Source organism: Falco peregrinus, chromosome 4 (genome assembly GCF_023634155.1).
Source record: "Falco peregrinus isolate bFalPer1 chromosome 4, bFalPer1.pri, whole genome shotgun sequence".
Classification (NCBI taxonomy): Eukaryota; Metazoa; Chordata; class Aves; order Falconiformes; family Falconidae; genus Falco; species Falco peregrinus.
In genome coordinates, this window is record NC_073724.1 from 13190457 (window position 1) to 13202164 (window position 11708).

The following is an 11708-nucleotide window of genomic DNA, read 5'->3' on the forward strand; positions in this document are numbered from 1 at the left end:
AACATGGTGGGAAAAGATCAAAACACAACTCATTTTGCTTTTTAATGAGTAAGTCTCATTTATTTGCAATTGGTTTTCATACTTAGTCTCTTTTGCCTGCATTAAGGAGAAAACTTAAGGAAATTCAAGTATGTCAGGAAAGTCATAGCTGTTACCAGAAATAATAGCCCTCGTACCTGAGGTGAGAGCCTACTTGAACAAAATCCTGTTAGCAGCGAGAGTGTACATACTTTTATGGGTTGAAAAGTTTTTCAGGAAGATAAAGAATAAGACACTTGTAAAACATAAAAAAACAGTTAGAAAAGATATTTTTATAGCCAGTTTGCTCAGGAGTCTTTGGAGTGGGCAGTGTCAATCATTATATAGCTGAAAGGAGCTAGTGAGAGATTTTTTTCAGGAAAAAAGTCACCACAGTGTGTCTTTGCTGCCCTGCAGCAAAATATGAATCACCCAATTCAAACTTCAAAGTATTATGGCATCATTTTACAAACTTTATAATTACTCTGTATTATGAAGGGGAAAAAAGTGTTAAAATGACTTCTACATGTAAGTACAAATTTTAATATTATAGTTTACAGATAGCTGAATGCTTTCTTTATGTATAACATACACCCACTGTTGTTACCAGTGTCTTTCAAAATAAATCAGTCAGAATTTCCAAATGTTGTGATAATCTAGGTATTGTTATGCAACTGATCAAATTGCCTCATGCAGTTGTAATAGCTGGTTTTGGTGGTGTCTTCTGACTGGAGTGATATTTCTTACTTGTTTTCTGTATGTCAGTACGTACAGTAGGTAGTTTCTCTTTCTTCTGGATGTGGACTGAAGCACATAAATACATGCAAAACAGCAGCTCAGGAGGAAAAACTCTGCCTAAATTAAAGGTATAAAGGGAGGATTTCACACAAATAGTTGTTTTTATTGAGGGTATTTTTTTCCTTGAATGGCCTATTAATTCTGAAGGCCATTTGGGTTAGAATTCTTAATCTGAATTATGTTGTTATTCATGGCCTCATTTTGTGTCTTTTCATCATCTTCTTTGTCTGATGGCTATTTTAAATAGGGCTTTTAAGAACCGTATGGATTGCAACAAAAGGATGTGTTTACTTTATCCATTGTTATGGCCTGATTCCACTATACTTACCCTCACTGAGGCATGCATTAGATTTCAAATCTCCCATTCATCCCAGCGAAACTAATTGCAGAGCAAAATAGACCAAATGTGAATGAGGATTCAAAGAACCCAGTTTGCAGTAATTATTGAAGCAAATAAAAACATTTTGTTTTGGTGACATCTCCTGTAGTGCATAATGGCTAGATGTGAGTCCTCTGGGGGTTTTACTATACACTTGAATAAGAGGGGTGACCGCTGTATACCTGAAAAGATGTGATTTGGCAAAAAAGCTGAGTTGACCAGAGAGAATAAGATCTTATGGTGCTGGAGTTGAGAGTCTTTCATGTGCTAAATGCAGCCTAAAGGATTGTCTCCATTCAGTAACTGGAAATATTTATATATTGGAAATATTTGAAATAGTATTTATTTTTCTTTTTATGAAGGTATATATGGAAAAACCTGGTAAATTTGGAGTTTCCCTCTAGAAATTCTTCAGGAGATTAGTTTTATGTCAATAAATTTTTAGGCAGAGCGAGATAACATCTTTTACTAAAACTTCTAGTACAATTAGCAGAGGAAATAAACTTTTTTGCACACCTTTCAGGTTCAAAATAGAAACAGCAAACTTCAGGTGTAAGCTGAATTTAATTAGCTAAATCTCTATTAGACCACGAGAGAAAAAGTATTAGATCTGTTGGAAGTAGAGGGGGTGTTACTGCTGGAGAGGGATGATAAGGTGGAAGAAAAGGTTAGTTCATACCCTCCAAAACTTTAAGAGATTAATAGGGGTGCGAGTGAGCATGAAACTGAGAACGTTTTACAGCTAATAACTGTATAAGCTATGACATTTTTGGTATTCAGTAGATTTACAAATTTCAGTTCCCGAGCTCATGCCTGGAAATGTTTTATACATTTCTCTTGAGAGCAAGGCTGAGAGATCACTGATAGAGTGGTTGCTTTGTGGGAAATACTCTCATGTGAGTCGCTGGGGCTCTCTGTCCTTTAATCATCACCCAGGAGTTCATTTTAGTGCATTACTGTCTTGGCGAAGGCTTTCTGTGCACTGGGAAACACAGCTGTCGGACCTCTGGGTCCTGATTGCCCTGTTTTGGGGATATTTATTATGATTATTTTAAAGGTGTGTCAGCAAGTTTGCAAAAATTTATGGTCTGGAATTATTCAGCACATGTCAGATTGTGACATCCTCCTCCTCCTATTACATAAACGTGGTCAGAGCCATGAAGAGCTGCAGCCTAAATAGGTGGTAGGCAAAAGACGGCACGAGTATAACTCAGTTTTCTTTTACCCTCTTGAGTAAAATATAGCCTGTGCAATGTAAGACCAGGCAGAGAAAGAAAATCTGGCTCTGAATAAGGCAGCAGGTCAGTGTGGCATGCTTTCTGTCTTCAGCAGACACAGAACAGCCACTTCACAATGTAGTAATTACTCAAAGCTGGCACTACATGATGTGGCTACACTGCATCCAGAACATCAACTAAACCATCTTTTGTCATAAGGTGTCCCTGAACAGTACTCCCTGCTCTTAATTTACAGTTGTTGCACTCACTCTGTGCCTCCTGCAAGGGAGCTCTTTGTCTTGGTAGGACTGACAGCCACTTTTCAATTAAATCCTTGAGCAAAGCACTCTTCTAATGAGAAGTAATCAGCCCAAGAGAAAGTCACATCCACATCTGATGTAAAATGGATTATCTCCATCTGGTTTGGACTCTCCCCTGGTATTTTGTGTCTGACTTTTATCATTTGTGTCTGGTTAGAGGATAAACCCCCCAGGGCAGTGTTTGCACAGTACCACATGCCATGACAGCAGTCAATAAATTATAGGAGAAGGTGATCACACAGGGTTGTTTCCAGCTTCACACCCCTGATCCCACTATCCACAGATCCCAAGTAGTGCAGAGGAGCTGTGTTTTTTGAGAGGGACACTGTTCTACACTTGAACGGGTTTCTCTTTGAACTAGTATTTTCCTGCTAAAGGGATGTTGAAACATAGCCATTCATAATTTAATGAGGGTTTTCTTCCTAGTCATTCACTCCTTAATAATTTAAATCTGTTCCAGATGTTAAGATACCTAGGACAGCTGTATACAGTCAAACAATATAAAAAAACCTCTAAGCAATTCCATCACCCTACCTCAAACGCAAATGACTCTTGGTCTCTTTTGTTTCCTCCACTTATCACCCGCCTTTGCTTTTGTTACAGTCCCTTTTCTGTGCTCCTTCCCCCCAAACCCAAGCTTTTAATGCATTTTATCCTCTTCTTGGGAGATACAGATGTATAGCCACAAATATCCATACTCATCTCCTTCAATATTTGAAAATACATAGGCATGACTGTAACCAAAAGGAAACCCTTAGCTGGGTAGGATATGCTCTTAATTTTAGCTTATTCAAGCTTTCTGGCAGAAGCCTGATTTTTACACTTTGTGCATTTTTATTGTTCTTCTACAGGCACTAATGAAATACAAAATGCTGCTGGTTTGAAAGGCAGCATTTACATTTAAAGGACAGAGTGCACAAGGTCAGTGGAGACTCTGTCCCATATAGTTCTTTTAACCTTTTTTCCATCTCACCCCTTGGGTTTTATGGTATCCTGTGTTTTTTTCTTCCTTTTCCCTTATAAGCATAAAATAAATGCAGGAATAAAAGCTGATTTTCCTTACCCTCACACACACACACCCATAAACAGCAAACAAAAATAAAATCTATCTGTGTGGATATGTTAAATGTTTGCAAATTATTAGGCATGACGTCTAATGGGCTATGCTTCTTACCTGAAATGTACAGATTCTCTTAAATCACAAGTTAAAATCTCAGTATTACTGAAATAAGCATTCTCTGGTTTTCAGAGACAGTTGGATTGAATGCCTTCCTACTTACTCTGCAGTTCCCATTAACATTAACAGGCATATTTCTTTTTGCTTCCGTTGGAGTCGACTTGATACACATGTGGGATCCTTTGATAACCTCTTAAAAAGACACCCTTCTGCTTTACATGCACTTTAGAGCTTTAATGATCTCACGATGCTTCTTTATGTCTCTGTGGCCAAAATGTTATCTAATACTTCTTGTAAATAATACAAGATAGCTTTTTACTCTGTAAGTGACCTCTGCAGCATGTCCTAACCGTCTATTTGCCCACAGGGTGTTTCGCTGGAGTCAGGGGAAAGCATTAGGAAGCAAAGCAGAACTGCCATTCCCTTGCTTTTCCGCAGCTCAGAAATAACTGTGTCTATTCAGCTACTGGGCAAGACAAAACCTGGGAGAGGGAAAGGTGAAAGAAGGAGGAGCCAGTACCGTTATCTTTGCTTTCCAGTTCATCAGTCCAAAGACTTACAGGAGCAAGTCATTTCTCCTGGGGAGCCTCTGAGCAGCCCCTATTGCAATGGAGATTTTTTATATCTGCTTCAAAGGCCACTGTAAACATACCATGATGAATTGTAATGTGTCTGTGTGTATATTTGTTCCTACTTCTATTTATAGGCACAGTATTTAAAACTTTGAGACCTTAGCTCACATCATATGCTAACCGGTTTCTTTGGGTAAATTTTCCATAAAAAGCATGACATCAGAGCTTTGGATTCCTTTTTATAGCTACGTTTTAGGTCCATAGGAAGTGTTGAACAACTGTTGAAATCCAGCCTTATGTGCAGATCTCTCTGATCTGAAGGTATTCAAAGGGGTGGGCTGCCAGGCTTTGAAGTCCCAGCGTGCCTGTGCACATCACACGCTTCAGCGTGGCTTTCCTCTGCGAGCATTAGGATTTCTGCCATCTGTAAATCACTTGAGCAGGGCGGTTTTAGCAGTGGGACGTGGGGTGGGCTTGGCGGATGGTTCTCCCTCTGCCTTTGGCCCCCACCCCTGTGCCCTCTTGGCAGTGCTTGGAGAACAGTCCTGTGCCCTCAGTTTTGGCCATCAGGCAGCAGCTTTGCATGCAGCACAAAGTGCAAGAGAGCTGAGGTAAGGGCAAAAACCCTCCCTTCCCTCCCATGAAGGCATGTCCGTGTGGTGGGATCCAGGTGGGAGAGGGTCCTCGCCCTCCACCTGCGCTCGTGAGCCTCCTCCTGCTCCCACCCCATCCCTGGCCAGTAACAACAGTGTAAGCTGCATCTTTGGAATCTGCTGAGTAAATATGGAGTACTCTGCTCTGTAACATGGAGCTGCTGGCTGTTTTACAACTGTGACAATGGAACAGGTTGTTTTTGTAAATTAAACAAACCAGGAGCGTGATCAGTGTAATTCAGATCCGGGATCTAATGGAGGAGACTAGAAAGGGTGATACCTGCTGTGCGTCCCTTTGCATGCATGTCACACAAAGGGCACTAAATACAGGCACGTGGCCTTGGGTTCCTGCAGTTCTCAAGCTTTGTTTGATGTCGGTAGGAAGTGTGAAAATCTGAAAATCTGCATGGGTAACATCAGAAAGCAGAGGAGCCAGCTTCCCTTCATTTCTCCAAATATAGATGCTGTTCTGTTCCTTCTTACTACAGCTGGCCAGATAATTTACATATATCTTTATTCCATTTTTTGTGTTTCTGGTAGTGTCTCTGAAAGAACTGAACGAACTGAATACTGAGGCTACTAGCTCACAGTGTCGCCCAGATGTTCCTCTCTCTCAAACCTGTACAAAGCTAGTGTGACTATTATTGCATTTGAGACAAATAAGATTATTAAAAATGTGTTCACCATTTCTGATACTTATAGCAATCCCAGTAAGAACTATGTTTTAATAGTTGGCAAATTCTGGTTGTTGGTGTTTTTTTGGTAGATGTATATTTGTACTACGTTACAATGAGTATTAATTTTGGTTGCATTCCACTTCCCCATCAATGACAAAGAGAGATTAACTAAAACAATATTTTATTTCCTACTTTAATGGTGAGTACATAGCATTAATTATATTATTAATCCAACTAGAAACTCTTGTACAAAGCTATTTCAAGCCATTAGTTGCCCCATTGTAATTGATGGATTACTGCATTACCATTTAATTTAGTATTGTTTTCAAGGCATTACGTTCAGTTTCATTGAAGCTAATTGTATAGCCAAATAAGGAAAGAACTTGCTTCATGAGCATGAGTGATGCAAACATGGATTTTTCATGATTTCTGATGTATAATGGGATGTGATCCATATAGCAATTCTGCACAAGGGCCTCCAGTTAGCATTACCTTGCAATTTATGGCAACAAGAAATGAGGGCATGGACCAGAAGATTGCACGGCATTTGGATTCTGCATCGTGATAGTCTTCTCTGCAAAAGGAAATTAACATCAATTATTCAAATCTAGTTATGCTTTCAACCCTCTTAATTGCAAAGTGTTTTCCATTCAGTGATCAAGCCCAATTCCCTAAACATAATAGCAATTATAACTGTGCATCCAGAGGAAAATATACCCTCTTTGGCCCAATTTTCAGCTCTGATATGACCTCTTTATGCTGCTTTTTACACAAAGGGGTTGTTAAGCTGGAGCAACTGTTCTGTTAACATAGAACGTATCCCAGGGCTGCCCAGAAACACGGACTATAACCTTTACTGCCCCAGCCTAAAAACAGGGAAAACATGATGGGTGGGATTCAGCTGCCTAGACACAAGCATCTAGACCCTTTAGACAGAAGCCCTTAGGTACTGAAGACAGCTTCACAAGGGTAGTGAACGTGGTGTAGGACTGGGGAAGATCTGGGGCAGCTGGAGGCAATACTCTAGGGTATCTAAAACAGAACAGTGGCTGGTTGCCTGAATTACCCTGGTTTCGCTTGGCAACTGGGAATGCTCTTCTGGGCTATGCAAGGCGAAATGTAAATTATATTATTCTTGAAGCTGAAAATTGCTTCATGCACGGCATTACATAAAGGCATAATGAAATTTCTTTCTTAGTGCAATTCCTATTTTTTATTAGAGTAACTTCAGGCAACTCCTGTCCATCTTCCAGCTTTTCTGTGCAGAAGCAATGATTCTGTTGCATTCTTTGCGTGTTTAGTCCATAAGGGTTTCAGGAATTGAAGATACTGCACCTGTCACTGGAAATAAACAATAATGCATAGTGTGTGTCTTGAACTACAGCTGGGTCTTTACTGAGTGGACAATAAACACCAAGGTTAATACGAAGTACTAGTCCTCTGGTTAACCTGGTCCAAATGTGCTATGTATCCTTCCCAGGCACCTTCCCTGACTATGTATCTGTAACATGAGAGTAGAAAGACCAGGGAGCAGCTGGTGATATGTTTGGCGTGGAGAAGATGCCTTGTCTACTACTCAGGGACCATTCCAGATCTCTCTTTCCTTTCCTTTTAGTAAACAGTGGCATGAGACCAAAAATCAATGATATGTCTACTGACAGAGAATAAAATATTAACTCTTTTGAGCCAAGTGGTTACTTGAAATTGATGTCCTGTGGATTTTATTTATTAGGGATAGAAACAGTTGATGGAGTCAGATAATTCCTTGCTGTGTTCTCCTTTGATTGGGGGGGGGGAGAAAAAAAAAAGAGGACACAAAAAGAAAAGAGGCAAAGTCTAAGTCTTCTGAATTCCTAGCAATCAAATTGGGGATTCATTATCCTTGGTTACAGTTAACGATTTCCTACCAGTCCAGAGCTCTCCTCCTTCAGGTTTTACTCCTTGTGCTTTTGAGAAACAGATTATTTTTTGCTGCCTTTTCTATTTATTCATGGAATTTTTTGGACTCACCCTAAAACAAAACAAAAAAATTAAACAAACTCATTCAGTCATAACGCTTTGGTTAGATTTCATCTGGTATTGAATGACCTGCATTTGGGCACAGACTCCTGCTTCAACTGTCTCTGGCAGAGAAACTGGATTTATAACTTTGTTCTGAACAAGGCTTTTTCAACCTTCTTCAGCTAAATTGTAACTTGCTAGGAAAACTGTATGGAGGTATGAATAATCAATAACATTCAACCTGAAAAGGTGACATCCTTATTCTGGAAATTCCTGGATTAGGTGTGTTTAGGAGATTTTGTTGGCCACAGAATTTTATCCTTCTAAAACTGAAAGGCTACTTTCTAAACATCAGAGGCTGAAGCAAGGATCAGTCTTATCTCCAATAACAATCTGTAGAGATTGGGGAAGTTGCCATGGTTGATGCCACTTTTTCCTTGTTTGCAAAGTTAGTTCTTCACTTCCAGAGGATTAGCCCAATATCTATGCAACACCTCCTGCAATGTGAGCTTCATTTTGAAGGATTAGGGAGGATTTCACTTGTGCCCAGAGATTTTGCTTTGTTTCTCTGCAGAGTCGTGATTTTCAAGCTTGGAAAGAAGTGGAAATGCTGCTTGACAGAAGGAAGCTTGAATCCCATGCTAACACTTATGTGGAGTCCACTCCTTTTATGAAAGGCTGCAGTTCATGTGTACTGAAAGCTTTGTTTTGTATTACTCTACAGATGCATACGGTAGGTTATTCTGTTTATTATAATTGCAGTCTCCAATTTAATGGTAGGCATAGTGAGAGTATAGTTTATCTCTTCTTGTAACTTACCACAGGGTGTATATATGTGTATATTTCTGGTGGAGTGTATTACTGCTGTGTGGACAGTGATCCACAAGAAATGAGAGGCGTTAACTGTGATAATGAGGCTGTTGTCCTGTAACCCATTCAGTACAGTGTGATCTGCTCGTTCTAATGGACGCCTTTTTATTCATGATTACTTTAGAACAAGTCTCTCATTCAAGGGGGAAAAAAAAAAAAAAAGAAGGAAAAAACTGTAACAGAAATTACTCTAGTGGTGGTAACACATTGAAACATTTGCCATGGGCATTGGTTGGAGTAGTTGTCATATATTTGTGTCATGATATAATAGCATACTGTAGGCTATTCTTGCATGCGTTCTAATTCCGAGCTCGTTTGTCACTTGTCTGTATAAATTCAGCATCTTCCTCATCTGGGGGAGTTTATATATCTCCTTGCAGCTGACTGTAAACAAATTGGAAGTGCTGCTTGGCAGGTGACAGATAGATCCAGTTGGTTAGGTAAGGCTGTTGCAGTCTCAGTGCAATATGAAAAATTTACACATTTTAGAAATTCCAGCCGGCTGCTTTCTAGTGTCAAATTTGGGATATGACAGCAGATGTCCGATTTAAAAAGGAGAAGAGTGAGATTCTGGGGGGGGATTGAACTAGTCTGTTTTATTCTTCGGAACAAAAAGTCCAGACACTTAGCTGGCTTGCTGCTGTAATTGGTTGCTTTAGGTGCACTGTGCGAAATGGGCCCATATGCAGGGACTGTGTTGCTACACTCCGCGAAGGCAGAGTTTGGGTTCTGGTTTCCAGCATATGACAGCCTCTGAGCCTTGCATGGCAGTCACGGAAAGGCTTCCATCGTGTACGACTGGATCGAGGTGCTTGAATCCTCCCCATCTTCAGAGTGACTGTGCGCACACTGCCGTAGAGCTCACTGCAGCCCCGGGGCCTCGGCATATCTCTGCCTTGGATGATGGAAAACTTTAATAACATGTAGGAAATTAATTTGGACCTTCTCCTAGCACAGGTCTTTGAAGTCAGTGGGAAGCACTGAGGATTTTTGGCATGCCAGCTCTTTATTTCTCTGTATACAGCTACTATACCTATCGATTTCAGTTGATGTGAGTCACTGTCATTTCCATAAGCACCTCTTTAAATATGTAAAAGCCACATGCATTTGTTCCTTCTTGGTGAGCAGCCTCTCACCTCTCAGTTGTGGTGAAAGGTGCTACACCAAAGGAATGAATTGGTAGCGTAGCTCTTTGTGCCTTGCTAAGATAAGACACTAGCCGTGTGGCTCCAGTCCTGGGCACAGAGAAAGCAGGGGAGAGCTGGGAGGTTTGGAAGGGTTGATTTTTTTGTTTTGTTGGTTTGGGTTTATTAGGCCATTTTAAAAATTATTTCTTATTTCCTCTGCTCACTTAGAGCTGAGACCTTGTGGGTTCTGTACATAATTGTGCTAGCTTTTATTCAGGAGAAATCATATGGATTTATGTCTCTAAAATCTTAGGGAACGTTCCTCAGGTCATCAAGGGCAGCCACAGCCTGCCTTGTGTTATCTAATGACATTCATAGATTTACTGAATTCCCTTTTCATTAGTCTCCTTGTTCTGCCTATATCTACCACTAGAAATCTGCTTAAAAATTTCACTCCTCTGGAAAATTCCTCATTTTCTGTGCAAGCTTATTCCTGGCCATGTTGTCCTCCTCTTTGTTCCCATACCAAAGACTATATTGTCTTTTAGTGTAAATAGCTTTTCTTTTGAATGTTTACCCCTCTTTTCCCATAACACACACATACTCTCTTGCAAAATACATATATCTACTGACATGAACAGTAATTTCTTTCCCTAAACTGAACAAAGGAAGCCCTTTGATTCCTCATATTAACCTAGATAACCTTCTTTCTTTCTATTCCAGTTTGAAGCTGCCTTCCTTGACTGTACATGATTGGAACTACACAAAGTATCCCTATAGTATTCTACATAAATTGTTGTCAAGATCTTATACCATAGAGTTAATCTTCCATCTCCCTATGGAAATATTTGGTTTGCATTTTTGTGCAATCATATTAGCTTCTTTAAAATAAAAAATGCACAGATGTTTCACGTTCATCCTGCTTATATGTTACCTTAATTCATCTATTTTATGCAGCTAATATACCCGTATTTTCTTCTCAGTCATATAGAAATGCTGAATGTGCATAGTAAATTATAAAACAAGGTGGATAGAATAATAGAAAAATATGTAATCCAGCACATAGCATATAGAGGTGGAGACTCTAGCGCCTTGCCTCAGACACTTTTTTCCCCCCAAAGAAAAACTATGTAGAAAAGGTCACTTCCAGCTGCTTTTTGAAAATGCAAATTGTAACTCAGGCTAACAGGTTAACCATTTTGAATACTACTGTATAATTGACAGGAACCAACCCAATTCTTACTTCATTAGTTGAAAAAAGAGTTAATAACTGCATTGTATGTAACTTTGAAATACGCAGGTCAAAACAAAGGGCATTTTCATCAGTGATCACTGCATCAGCATCTCAGTGCAAACATTCAGGAATATTTGTATTATAGGGTGAAAATATATTAGATGTTTAATTATAATAAATGATATTACTGTATCAGAATCCATTCATTCTTTCTAATAACATCCATTCAGTCCAATAATGTGTGTAATCGTCAGTTTTATAGGACTAACTTACATCTTGAATTTACTTTCCATTTTAACCTTTTCCAAATATTATCCATAAACTTAAAAGTGTACAGCTCATTGGCTCAGTAGTCACACCAATTAATACACCTCTGTAATATTTTTTCCCCTTTGCCTGTATTAAATCAGTTAAATTACATTTTTATTATGATTTTGAATTATCATAAATATGGTTTGAACAGATCCACTATAACCTTCCATATTTGCATATTATTCTAACAATGCATTCTTGGCATGAAAATAATACATTGTCAAAAACCCTGTAATGTCCTCAACCCCCTGTTTGCATGTTCTGTTTCTAGGTTTGATACCTGTGCAAATCAGCATTGTATAATATGCTGACCTTTTTTTTTTTTTTTTTTTTTTTTTGTGAGAAAGTATATA